This window comes from Doryrhamphus excisus, chromosome 7, assembly GCF_030265055.1.
Source record: "Doryrhamphus excisus isolate RoL2022-K1 chromosome 7, RoL_Dexc_1.0, whole genome shotgun sequence".
In the NCBI taxonomy this organism is placed as follows: domain Eukaryota; kingdom Metazoa; phylum Chordata; class Actinopteri; order Syngnathiformes; family Syngnathidae; genus Doryrhamphus; species Doryrhamphus excisus.
Window position 1 is genome coordinate 7,076,683 of NC_080472.1, and position 12,803 is coordinate 7,089,485.

At 41.8% G+C, this 12,803-nt stretch overlaps 1 long non-coding RNA gene across 1 annotated transcript; it reads right to left on the reverse strand.

Annotated features, from left to right (window-relative positions):
* Positions 1-8,967: 8,967 nt before the first annotated feature.
* On the reverse strand, positions 8,968-9,924 carry LOC131132313 (uncharacterized). The gene is made up of 3 exons (XR_009130351.1): positions 9,608-9,924; positions 9,447-9,505; positions 8,968-9,369 (listed from the first exon to the last, which is right to left on the reverse strand). It is a non-coding gene; the product is annotated as an uncharacterized LOC131132313 (long non-coding RNA).
* Positions 9,925-12,803: the final 2,879 nt, after the last annotated feature.

Sequence of the window (12,803 nt, forward strand, 5' to 3'; positions counted from 1 at the left end):
TTTCACGGACGCTTCTCCTGTCTTCACGGTCCGATCGGTAGGAGGCACCGGTGAAGACCAAGGATAGGTTGGAAAGACTATGTCTCTCAACTGGCCTGGAATGCCTTGGGATCCGCAGGGACGATCTGGATGACATAGTCGTAGAGTCTTGGCTTCTCTGCTTGGGCTGCTTTTCACGCAAACCGACCATGGATAAGCGAAAGAAGATGGATGGATGGACGGATGGGTTTGGATGGATGGATGGACGGATGGATAGAAGGACAGATGGACGGATGGGTGGGTGGATGGAAGGACAGTGGACGAATCGGTGGGTCGGTGGGAGGCCGCATAGGTGGGTGGATGGATGGGTGGATGGATAGACGGGTGGCTGGGTGGACGGATAGGTGGGTGGACAGATGGGTGGATGGATGGACGGATAGGTGGGTGGACGGATGGGTGGATGGATGGATGGGTGGATGGACGGGTGCATGGACAGATGGATGGACGGATGGATGGAGACAGATAGGTGGATGGACAGATGGATGGACCATTTTTTGGTCAATCCAAAGACATAGTTGAATGGACTAAAACGTATTCCAGTGTAGATCAATTAAAAAAAACGGCGTAGTTGATTTCCAGGACCCTGTAAGCCTGAATACCTGACAAGCTCACCCAAGTGTAAGATTGGGAGTCGAGACCATGTAAGGAATGCAGCAAGCCCTTTGTGTGCTTTCCCAACAGCGGCGTGCTAAGTAGATGCGAGATGTTGAATGTGATGAGACAACGGTCGTACCAGAGCAGCTTTAGAGCACAATCACCCCCCATAATAGCTTGAGCACTTATCCGTGTTGCAGTGGATAAACAGCGGTTAAAACATTCAACCAGCCTGTTTCCCATCCATTGAAGTAAAAGAAGAGCTTGGGGCTGTACATCAATGTGACATCCCACATCATAGACCGGGATCTCGGCGGGCTCATTTATAAAGCTTGTATACACCGAAGACCCAAAAAACTGTGCGCAGCAGTTTCCAATCTCAAGATCAGAAAGAACAGGAGTGGGCCCATAAGTGTCTGCACAGAGGGAGTACATTTCCAATTCGGAATACAAAGAAGAGACAATCTAAGGAAAAATGGAAACAACTTGCAGCATTTAAGATGAGGCTTGCAGGAACCAGAAAGGACGAGCCTGGCAGGCATATAAGGCACGTTTAATGACTTCACCTTTTAATGACTCGGTTGAGATGTCTTAAAGATGGGTGGGGGGGGGGTGGAACAGCAAAGGCTGTCATAACCAGCCATCACATGCGGAAGTATAGAACTGTGCATTGTGCAAAGACTTTATTGGGGCCATGGGTCGAATCGACACTTTATGAAATGTAAGGACGACCAATATGTGGCATGCTACATATTCCTTCAGATTTTCACTATCTAATTATTATCTAATTATCCCAGATAAACAATAACACCAGGGGACTTTATGTGGATGCAAACACTCCTCTTTATTTTTTAAACTCAGCAAGGTGGAGTTGAGTAAAATATCACTGCCACATCTTACATTTCCTGAAAGGCTCCAGTCAATTACGGTGAAAGTAGTAATCATGGTGTACAGCAATGTTGTAAAATTACTAGTCTTATTGAGTGTCCGTAAAATTGTCCCATTTTCAGCATTTCAGCTGAGCACTTCCTATTGAACCAGGCCTTCATCATGACAGAAGTTAAACACATTCTCATGTCACAATATCAGATGAGCGGTGTCGCAGCCACGGTTGGATGATGCTGACGCAGATGCGATGAGGGGTGCAACAATTTGGATTGAAAAATAAGAGCAATATATTATTCTTTTATCAAGGAAAGAGTCCAAAGGAGTGTATATAGCAGTTGCCACACCCCTCTAGAGAGTTTGTGTTGACTTGTGTAATGTATGTTCCCATGAGTTATATGTTTGTGTTGTGCAACTGTGATTGTGCTATGTGAGTGGGGGGAGCTATGAGCACTTTATAAGGTGCTGTTTTTCTATTATACGGTTCGAGCCTTCAAGTATGCACAGCAGGAAATGAGTTTCATTTAAAATTGCACGTCAAAGTCAAGTCAAAACAAGGGCTTTCTGAGGGTGGGGCACAATAATTATGGGGCAAATATGTGTGGATGATGACGTCATACTGAGATAAATCAGAACATTAAAAATATCTCTGATGAGCCATCATTTTTAAAAACCACTCCAATAAGGCAAGATCACCTGTACTGTCCAGGTGAAAAAATCAAGCGCTCCATTCACTTTCTGAAAAAGACACTATGTGTCGTTGTCATTCTCTGCTTAGGCTGCTCTTCACGCAACCCGACCACGGATAAGCAAAAGAAGATGGACAGGTGGATGGGTGGGTGGACGGATGGATGGACGGATGGACCATTTTTTGGTCAAACCAAAGACATAGTTGAATAGACTAAAACGTATTCCAGTGTAGATCAATTAAAGAAAATACCATAGTTGATTTCGAGGATCATTTTTAAAAAACACTCCAATAAGACAAGATCACCTGTACTGTCCAGGTGAACAAATCAAACGCTCCATTCACTTTCTGAAAAAGACATTCTATGTGTCGTTGTCGGTCTCTGCTTAGGCTGCTCTTCCCGCAATGGATGGACGGGTGGATGGGTGCGTTGGATGGATGGACGGATAGGTGAATGGACAGATGGATAAATGGTGGACAAAGCTGGACAGATAGACGGATGGATGGGTGGGTTGGATGGATGGACCAAAAAAACATCCAGCATAAAAAAGACAGAAAATAGCCAAAAACTGGTTCACAGATTAGTCAGCACCATCAGACCATCCCAACTGAATATGGAAATCAACCATGGGGGGCTAAGATTAGTTTCCAGATGACATAAAGAAGTATTTCAGCTTTATGTTGCCTTCTCCCAGTGAGTGGATCTGATGTTTGCAGGCGCAGGAAGATGATACGTTTTCCACATGATGGATAAATCAGGGGTTGTTTGGGGATATCGGAGCACAATAAATGATTAAAAAGAACAAGTACAAGGAAACTGATGGCTGTGGAGTAGAAGGGAGTACAGGTTTTGAGCGTGCGTAGAATAAAAGTATGGTGGATTGACCGTCAGTACAGATGGAATGCAATTGGGCTGGTTTGGTCTTGCTGTGGACAATCTGATGAGTGGTGCCCTGCAGCAAGGCATCGGCGCCCCCTCACTCTGACGTCTTTCCTTGAAGGTCTGGTTCTGTGTGGTATATTATATCTATATATATTATATTATACAATATATTACAGTATAGCACAAGGCTGAGTGCGCATTGAATTTCCCCTGGAGGGATCCTATTTGCTCTTTTTTAGTAAACAAATGCAGACGCCGTATAAACTTTCATAGGTTCAACTCTGGATTTTTTTATCAAGTGTGACAGTTAAATCTGACTAACTCTTTGAACATCTGACGCCTTTTGTTTGTTTGTTTATTTTGGCGTTGCTGAAGTTGCTCATTGGTCGATAAATCATCTTATATAACTGGCTTTTAGGAATGCACGGAGCACGAGGCGGCATATTTTATTGATAATGTTGAAAAATATGAAACAAAAGCCGAGGTATAATGAGGCTATTGGTGTTCTCTTGGCTATATGCATGACTGACATTTTATTCAAATAAGCATCGACATTTCCCAAGAACTCATTTGCTGCAATGGATGACCAGCTCGTACTTGAGACCAAAACACAATAGATGAGCGTCCAGTGGCTTCACGAGTGCTCACTCTTTATAGATCGGAGCGTGCGGGCAGCTTGGCTAATACAAAATGTGTGCTAAGTACAAACACAATTATTTGGCGCCACCTTTGGGAATGGCTTCAATTCTGGCTGGCTGCTGCCAACATGTGGTTGATCAGCCACATTGGTGGGAATTAATCAGGAATTAAATGAAGCGGTCCGGAGTGCAGCTCCTCCACTCGGACGGACAGCTTGCAGTCGAAGTGGACGAATCGTCATCCCACACCGCTTTCATTTCGTGGCTTTTCAAAGTAGATCAATACAAAAAGTACTCCACAAAGGGTCTCCGGTTCCAAATGAAAGGGACCACATTGGAACCTATTTGCTGTGTTAAAGCAAGTATTTATGACAGCTGAAACGTATGAGGAACACACATTGCTGTTACTTCGTGAACAAGCAGATTACAGCCAATTATTAGACAGTACAATAACAATATTAGAGCAACCTGGCACATTCGAAATAGTATTGTCAGGAAAAGTAACCAGACAGACTACCCTCGTTATTTCATGGTGGGAAACACCTATAACGATGATATGGATGACAGTTGAAAAGTTCAACAACCACTTTGTCAATATTGGTCCCAACCTGGAAGAAGGAATCCCAAAATATTATTATTTATATTTCTGTTTTCCATATCTATATTTATTAAGTCATTTTATATACCACTTGATCCTCATTAGTGTGGTAGGCCATGCTGGAGCCTATCACATTTTGACATTGTGGCGAGAAAGGAGTCTAAATGTCATTTAAGTGAAAATGTATCCTATGTTTCGATCCCAAACATAAGATACTAATATTGTTGAGTATTTTCTACAAGAAAAGCAGAAGTGAGAGCAGCTATTTGTATTTTGTGACAGAACGCCATCGGCTGAATATGTGTAGCATGACTCCCGCTTGTGTGACATCCTTTCGCTCAATTATTGGTCCTACGGGATTTATGTAACCTGGGAAGCATTTTTCCAAAAATGCCCGTTTCGGCCTCGCAAAACAGCGGCGCTGTGTGGAGACGAGTCTGAAATGGTAATCAGCCTTTGCGGATTTGTGGAACATGTTGGCGTGTGGACAGGGCCTGAGCCCCTAAGTCCAAACACACACATGCTGGGCCTCAGGGGGCCACATCAGAGAGACAGAGGTGCAAGGTGGGTTCGTGCTCAGTCCCGGCACCAAATGCTTCTCCAAGTCCAACGCAGCTTTGCCATTTGTGACCTGACCGGTGCAACCCCTTGATATTTTCTCCAAAGCTGAGTAGCTTTAAAAGCTTTGCATGAAGACTCCGGGCCAACCCGAGTCACCTTTATTCCAGCACGGTGATAGCCAATAATATGCACAGACTCTGAGTGGAGGCGTACGTGCCGTCCAGGGGAAACGTCCTGTTTCTAAGTATTACCCTGTGGCCAGACGCGTGCGGCTGGCTAACCAAATTGAAGATGAGGGTTTGCATGGCTAATGAAACCAGAGTGTGCATAAATTGTCAGCCACAGCACTGTAAGGAAGTTTAACTGTGTCGTCCTTTGCATACTTTATTCAGGAAAAAAGGCAAAAAAGTAGAACCCTTCTCAAACACAACACACTATAAGTTAAGACTACTTATTTTGGTTATGTACTCTATGTTCAACAAGGCATTTGTTCCCGCACCATAAGGCGCACTGTCTTATAAGGTCTCTATTGGGGGGTCTATTTCTGTATTTAACACATGGATAAGGTGCACCGCATACTAAAACATTTGATTGAAGAACTGAAGACCGTCAGTCTGAGGCGGAGTGTGCAATGCAGCTATCAAACTCTTTTTTTCTTTTATTTTCTTGTTCAACATGAAGTCACACTCAACAGCTGCAGCGAAAGGACCCAAACCTTCGGTGGCAACACCCCCAACTTGAATAGTTCTGGGGTGAATTACTGTCAGTACCAACCCCCAACACCACACAGAGTTTAGTTGAACTTTATTCTACTATTTACAACAACAACACTCAGATAATCCAAATTAAAGCTGGTACCTAAACCAAAGCTCATCGACCGGTATTTCACGTCAATTTCGCCATCAAACATGCCGGGTTTCCTCTCATCATTGTCTGTCTGTCGTTAGTTAGTCCTCCCGGCAGCGCCAACGTCATTGTGTCAATTTCGCTATTAAACATGGTGAACATGTCGGAGTCTGTCGTTGTTAGCTTGTCCGTGTCACCGGGTGCAACGTCGCTTTGAATGCCCTGTCTTTTGTTAGCCCTCCTAGCATGCTAGCAAACTCTCTATTCACCTTAAAAGGCGCATCAGCGATTAAAAAAAACAACAATTTTTTTAGACAAGTGCACCTTATAGTGCGGAATATACAGTAATTATTTGTCAATATAGTAACACACATGCTCACCCTCCATCATTCAGACACACTCACATAGCACAATCACAATTGCGCAATGCTTAAGACGTGACACTTGGAAAATTAGCGTCGGCACACAAGCTTACGTTTCACTTGCTAGAAGGGTGGGGCAGCTCTTATTTCTACTCTTTTATTCTAAGCTCTTTCCTCGATTTCTGTCATTTGGTGGTCATGTTCATGAATAAATTTAAGAGAATAACATATGCGAACGAGTTACAGCGGAAGACCACAGGAGGTGATCTGTGGGTTCAGTTTCTTGTGTTAGACATGTTAGAGCTCGATCTACTGTCACGAGGGCCTACAGGACTCCAGCTTTGATGCAAGGAAAATGACTGCAAGACACAATGGATTCATTGTCAACACTCACAGCAGCTTAACTCTCATGTCCACACAAACATTGCTTTCACTTTCCAGACACACAAGCTTTAGTTTCACCTTCTCCGGGGGCGTGGCCACTGCTTTGTCAGAACCAGGAAGAATCTTCCACCGTCATGAACTCCTGAATCAGAACCCAGGAAGGACAGGAGAATAAAATACTAGCTCACGACAGCTTGGTCACTTATCTCGTGTGCCGCATCCAGCATGATTCTCCAGTGATGTAGTTTGTCGTTTTGATGCACGACTGCCTATGAATTTCCCCGTGTGATGCAGGCCAAGCGTGCTGTATATGAAATAACAATGCTTCCTTCCTCCCCGTGTTTGTCAGCTTGTGTGCGTCTCCCTTTGATGTTTGCACTGAAGAACACCGCGACATTCGCTTGTTCTGTTTTTGTCTTTGAAAGAATTGAAGGGCTTTTTTTGTTTGTACTTTTCTTTTTCACACAGCGCACCCCACCCTCCTCTGTGAGAGAAGGAACAAAAGTTTCTGTGTGTCAAACAAATGGCAATAAATCATAAATCTTATTTCTGGATATTGTGAAAGATCTTTTCTTTTTTTGTTTTTTTGCTTTCCCCTCGTGTTTCCTCAGCAACACAATGCTTACAAAGAGGGTAGGCTGTCCTTGTTTTTATGGATGACATTTTGTCAGTATATGTACATATGGCATGCACACGTTATGGCACACAATCACATGGTTGGTATTCTCAATTCAGCTATCGAGATGCCAAATCACAATGCATGACATTTTCTACAAATATGTCCACTGTGTGCGACTAGTCTATCAAAATATTCACATAACTGAACATGTGCTGCCTTTAAATTGAAGTGGGAGGAGGGGGGGGGGGGGGGTAATTCATTGACTTGAGTTTGTGACGATACAGAGCATACCCAACAAAATTCTCTCCAAAGTCTTCTGCCTTCGTGATTCGTGTCTGTAAGTAATGTGCAATTTTTCATTGTATGAAAGCTGGGTGGATTAAGAAATGGGCTATTTTTAATTGGGACACACATTAGTCGTAACGCTAGGGTCGATACTGAAATATCAATACTTCCAATACCATCTCGTCATGCTCTAAAATCCATTCTCAGATCAAAACATCGATACTTTCAATGCTTCAGTCATTGGGGTAATGATTGCCTGAAACGTGATTAATTATAAATATTAATTCTCATGGTAGCTCTAAATAACTCAGCATTTATTTCAACCCCGTTCTTATTTTACTCATTTTATTTTTCTATTGTTTGAAATGCAATTTACACCAGGCTAAATGGTGAATTCATTATGAAATTATTCATATCATTTCATTATTTGAATCAATATTTTTAATCAACAATTGATTCTAGGAATAAATGAATGAAATGTCTGAATTCTTTTGTGAATAAAAAAACAAAGTTTGGATGTTCAAATATTCCCACATTGGATATTATTATTGTTATTATTACAAATTTAGGTTGAGTCTAATGGCTTCCAATAAAAAAGCTTTCATGATACCGCCGTTGCACAACACTCCTGGAAAAATACAAACACACAAGCTTAACTTTCCACTTCCAGAAAGGCGTGGCAAATGTTGTATAGAGACGTGGCAAATGTGCCAATGTGTGGCCAATATATAGACTGTGTTTTATTTATTAAAACAACATTCTTTTTCCATTTCGTATTTCAGCCTGTGATTGTTGATGATGAGAGTAATAATGAGATACGTTAAACAGTATCACACGTATTACAATATAATGATATAAATGATATATTTTTTTCCCTACCAAGCAAGGCTGATCATTATACAAAATGAAGAAAATGTGATAATCACCCTTATTGCTTTGACACCTGAGCTGCATTCTTTCTATGGTTGCTTACTGAGCCGCCAGCAGTACAATACACACAAAAGCCTCCTTGTAGCTAATATAGTCAATTATAAACATCCTCCACAGGAATTACACAAGGCATGAAGTGCACAACCTGTCGAATGAAAATAATTGCACGCTTCGGTGTCTTTATTTCCCTCATGCATTGCCACAGTATAAGTGATGAATTGACTGTGAAGCACAAACAAGCCCTTCCTCCTCAAAGGAGCTTCAAAGAAAGAGATAAGTTGTTTTTTATGATCCCCAAAATACTGGATTATCCTGTGATGGCTCTGCTATTGTTTTCTCCTTCTTGTTGTTTTGCAATAACAGTGGCCTTCATGGCTGCAGCTGTCTGAGAATGCATACTGCCACTCAGGAAGCTCAGGGAAGATGGCTGGTCTGAGAATAAGAACGCCATCACATCCACTCAGTTACGTTGGTTGTTACAGTTTAGTTGGCCAACACTATCCTGCTTTCAACATGATGATGACTGTGAAATGTCGTTATTGTTTCTACCATCTGATGGCTGAAGATGGCAGAGATGCTATTGCTATCACACGGCAGAGATGACCATGGAATATGTGTGGAAGGACTGGACCAAGCACAAAATTTCATATGGGTCTTTATTCCCGACTGGATATGGAATGTTCAGCATTAACAACAATAAGACTGAGATTGGCGAGCGAAGATGAATACAGCTATTTGCTTTCTTCTGTCCCTAGCACTGAATATTGGTCCTACTAGGTGCCGGGTACCCTGACTTGCACCAACAACCAAAAACTGCACTTCCAGAAAACATAGAAAAGATTATTATACACAATAGATAACAGTAGTGGCTTGCAATTATAAAAAAAATCAAATAAAACTTTACCTTACCACATACTTTCTGATGGTACACAGTGACAATTGAACAGTTACATTTTCACATCAGCGTAATATTGTACATTGCAGATTAACTTACTTCTTCCAGTGTGTTGAACGGTAGCTGCTACACACTTGGCAGGTAACACATCACCTCTCCACTCTAAACAGTATTCAACATATTTGTTAATTGCAGAGTCACATGACACACACAATTACAAAATACACTAAGACACTCACCTGCACTGCTGCTCAGCGTCCCTCCGCCTGCCCAATATTGCGTTAGCATACAACCTTTTCTGTGTAAACATCGTCAACATACAATGTCATTTACCGATATATATGTATTTCCATGAAATTACAATGTATTATATTCATTTTATCAGTCATTTTCAACTTACATTGGTGTTTACAACAATTTTCCCCAAGTCAGTCACAAGCTCTAGTGCTAGCCACCTTGTCAGATTTACTTCCTGATCTCGCGGTAGCCCCACTACGTGCTCTCGCAAGATTTCCCCCTCCCACCAGCGCTGCCTTTCTCTTAAAGCAACAGTACTGTAGGAAGAGGAGCACAATATCAGTCTACCTGGCTCCATATGTTACAACATGTAACCAATGTTTGATGTTTTGGTTCCATTTTACTGTGTGGCAATTTAAACAACATACATATTTGCTTGTTTCGACTTTAACTAATTTACAAACAATTGAATACATAAATTAAAGCATAAATACAAATTATAAAAAAAATAAATCCAAATTACGGAAATAAAGGTGTATAAAATAATTAAAATGAATGATGAAAATGACTTAAAAGAGCATGAGAAATAATGTAAAAATTAATAAAAATAAAAATTGTTTCAAGCCAAGCCAAGTTTATTTCTGTAGCCCTTAATCACAAAGCTGGCAACAATCGACCACATTCCCTGATCTCAACCCCCATCCCGGCAAGCAAAGACGAAAAACGAAAACTCTGCTCGTCCGGCCAATCATTTCAATAACAGTGGCTGGCGACTAAATGACCATTGGAAACGTGATCCAGTTGATCCAGGTTGCTTTGCTCCTGTGTTGACATGAATGAGGACATTTGCAACAATTTCTGCGTGTTCTGAAAATTAAACTGGGAATGGTTTAAGTATGATTTTGCAATTTTGACCAATATCATGATGATGATGATTATGATGATTATTTGGTCCTTTACATTTGTATTTTTGCAAATTAAATATTTGAATGTCCCCAGAAAGACTGTGTCGACGTCACATGCGCTTTTAAAAGCAAAGTGTCCCACTTATTCCCCTGTACTCCACTTAAACTCACTCAAGGAAAGGCAAAACAAATTAAATATTTGTCAGTTTTTCCAGAAGATTCAAATGTGGTTTCCTAGCTGGATGAATATTTCAAGCGGAAGAGCTTTGATCGAGTGCATTTGAGAGTAGGTGCAGGCTGCATGGCGGTGCGATGCTCATGTTGGGCTTCATGCTTGGGGGACTTTGGAGGCTGAGCGGGAAGGCTCCGAATGGCCTCCGTCCAGCTGAGATAATGGAAATGGTGTGTTCTTCCCGAGATGTGTTCCTGGCTGGAGTTAATTCCTTTAATAGCAGTGACTTCAATATTCACAGGCCTTTTTAGTGGAGGTAGTCATCACACAGCACAAAAGATGTCTTTTGTGAGGATGCTGATGGATACATAATGGATTATGACGCACACGACTTACAATTGTTCCTCAACCTGCTAATGTGTAATCATAAAGAGACATGCCTCTTTAATTCAACAATTTAATTCATGCAAGGTCTGACCATTTTATTGTCATGACTTTTAGCTACAGGCCATTCATAGGTCCCACAATTGTTTCGATATTGGTCTAAATTTGATAAAGCCCATTTACCCATGAAAGAAAGCAGTTGTGCTGCACAGGCAGCACGTGCACCGAGCGGCTGACCTCGTGCACGGTAAGAGTCAACACGATTCTCTGATTGTTTTTTTTTTAAATTTCATTCATTAATATACACCTTATTCATTTACGGTTCATTTCACACTATTCTCTGAATTTCAAATGGTTTTAGAATTCAATTCTGAGCTTCTCTCCTGCCACTGCTGCCGGATAAGAGAGATAAGCTAAGATAATATAAGATAAGCAAAGGAACGGCTGGATGGAAAGTACCAGGCAAGTTTCTGAAGGCTGACAAAGACAAAGTGGCAGGCCTTCAACCTATCGTCTGTCCTTTTTCTTCTGCCACGGTTGAAAAATGGGAAGGCGACGCCTTACAAGATTTGTTTACAACGATTTGACACATTTTAAGATTGGTGGTAAACGACTCAACTGCACACAAAAAAAGATCATGATCTCGCTCGTGTACAGAAGGTATAAAAAGTCACCGTCCTTGAACTTTGGTGGAAACTTCACAAAAGAAAATGTCCTGGTTGTGGAGGACACATGGGGGTGTGCTTTGTGGACTTGGACTCTCATCGGGGGTGCAGGTGCTCCAAGAGTCCACGTCTGGCAGAATGACCAACTCGTCGCTGAACTCCAAGGTTTCCATTTGCTTTTCATTACAGCGAACCAGCAAGTCCTACAAACACACCAAAATGTGGTAGTCAAAAATAGCATCTCTGGCCTTCAGGCTTTCATGTTTCACGTTTGACAGAGCTGACAATGCCATCACCAAAAGTACAACATAGCCACAGCGATGCGTGATGATGGCACCAGCAGGCTTTGGGGCTTTGTTCTACTGCTGGAGTACGTCCAAACAACAAACCTCCAGGCGCCTGCGTCTTAGATGAAGAGGAATTTCACCTTCATCACAACCTTACATTTCAAACAAAAGAATACAATTATATATTAAAACCTTTTTGCCCATCCGTCCATTCATCTGTCCATCCACCCAGTCATCCGTCCGTCCATCCATCTGTCCATCCGTCCATCCACCCATCTATCTGTCCGTCCATCCATCCATCCTTCTGTCCGTCCATCTATCTGTCCATCCATCCGTCCATCCACCCGTCCGTCCCCCATGGACGTGCTTTTAGCCAATCAAGTTTTTGAATATTATATATATTACAAAATATGATCGATAACCAACAGCCATAGGAAGAGTATTCAAGAACCAGCATGAAAATTATTCCAAAAACAGAACAACACAGGAATCTAAGATCCAAAGTATTTGTGAGAAAAAAGGGTCCCAATTTGAACCCCCCTTGTGCTTGACGTCCATGACTACGACTCTAGAGGATTAAGCTTGTTTTGCTTTTGCTTTGTCTTTTGGGAAAAACAACTTCAAAATAAAATGTCCACATGGCGATCTCTTGGGGATTCCACATGCACTAGTGCCGCTCAACTTAATGGCCTGGTGGCAAATGTTGCACCTCCACAGCCTGGAGAGGGTATGAATTGAAAACCTGTGGTACAGAATAAGGAAGACAATCCACGATGACTTCACGTGTATTCACCATCAGGATTTATTCTTCCTCTGAGAACAACAAGAACACTTCAGATATCATAAGACGACTACACCAACAGTTGCCCATTTGTTTCCAGCATTGTCAGTTAAACAAACATTTGATATCTAAACAGTTATACAATAGCATTTGTGATGTTTACAT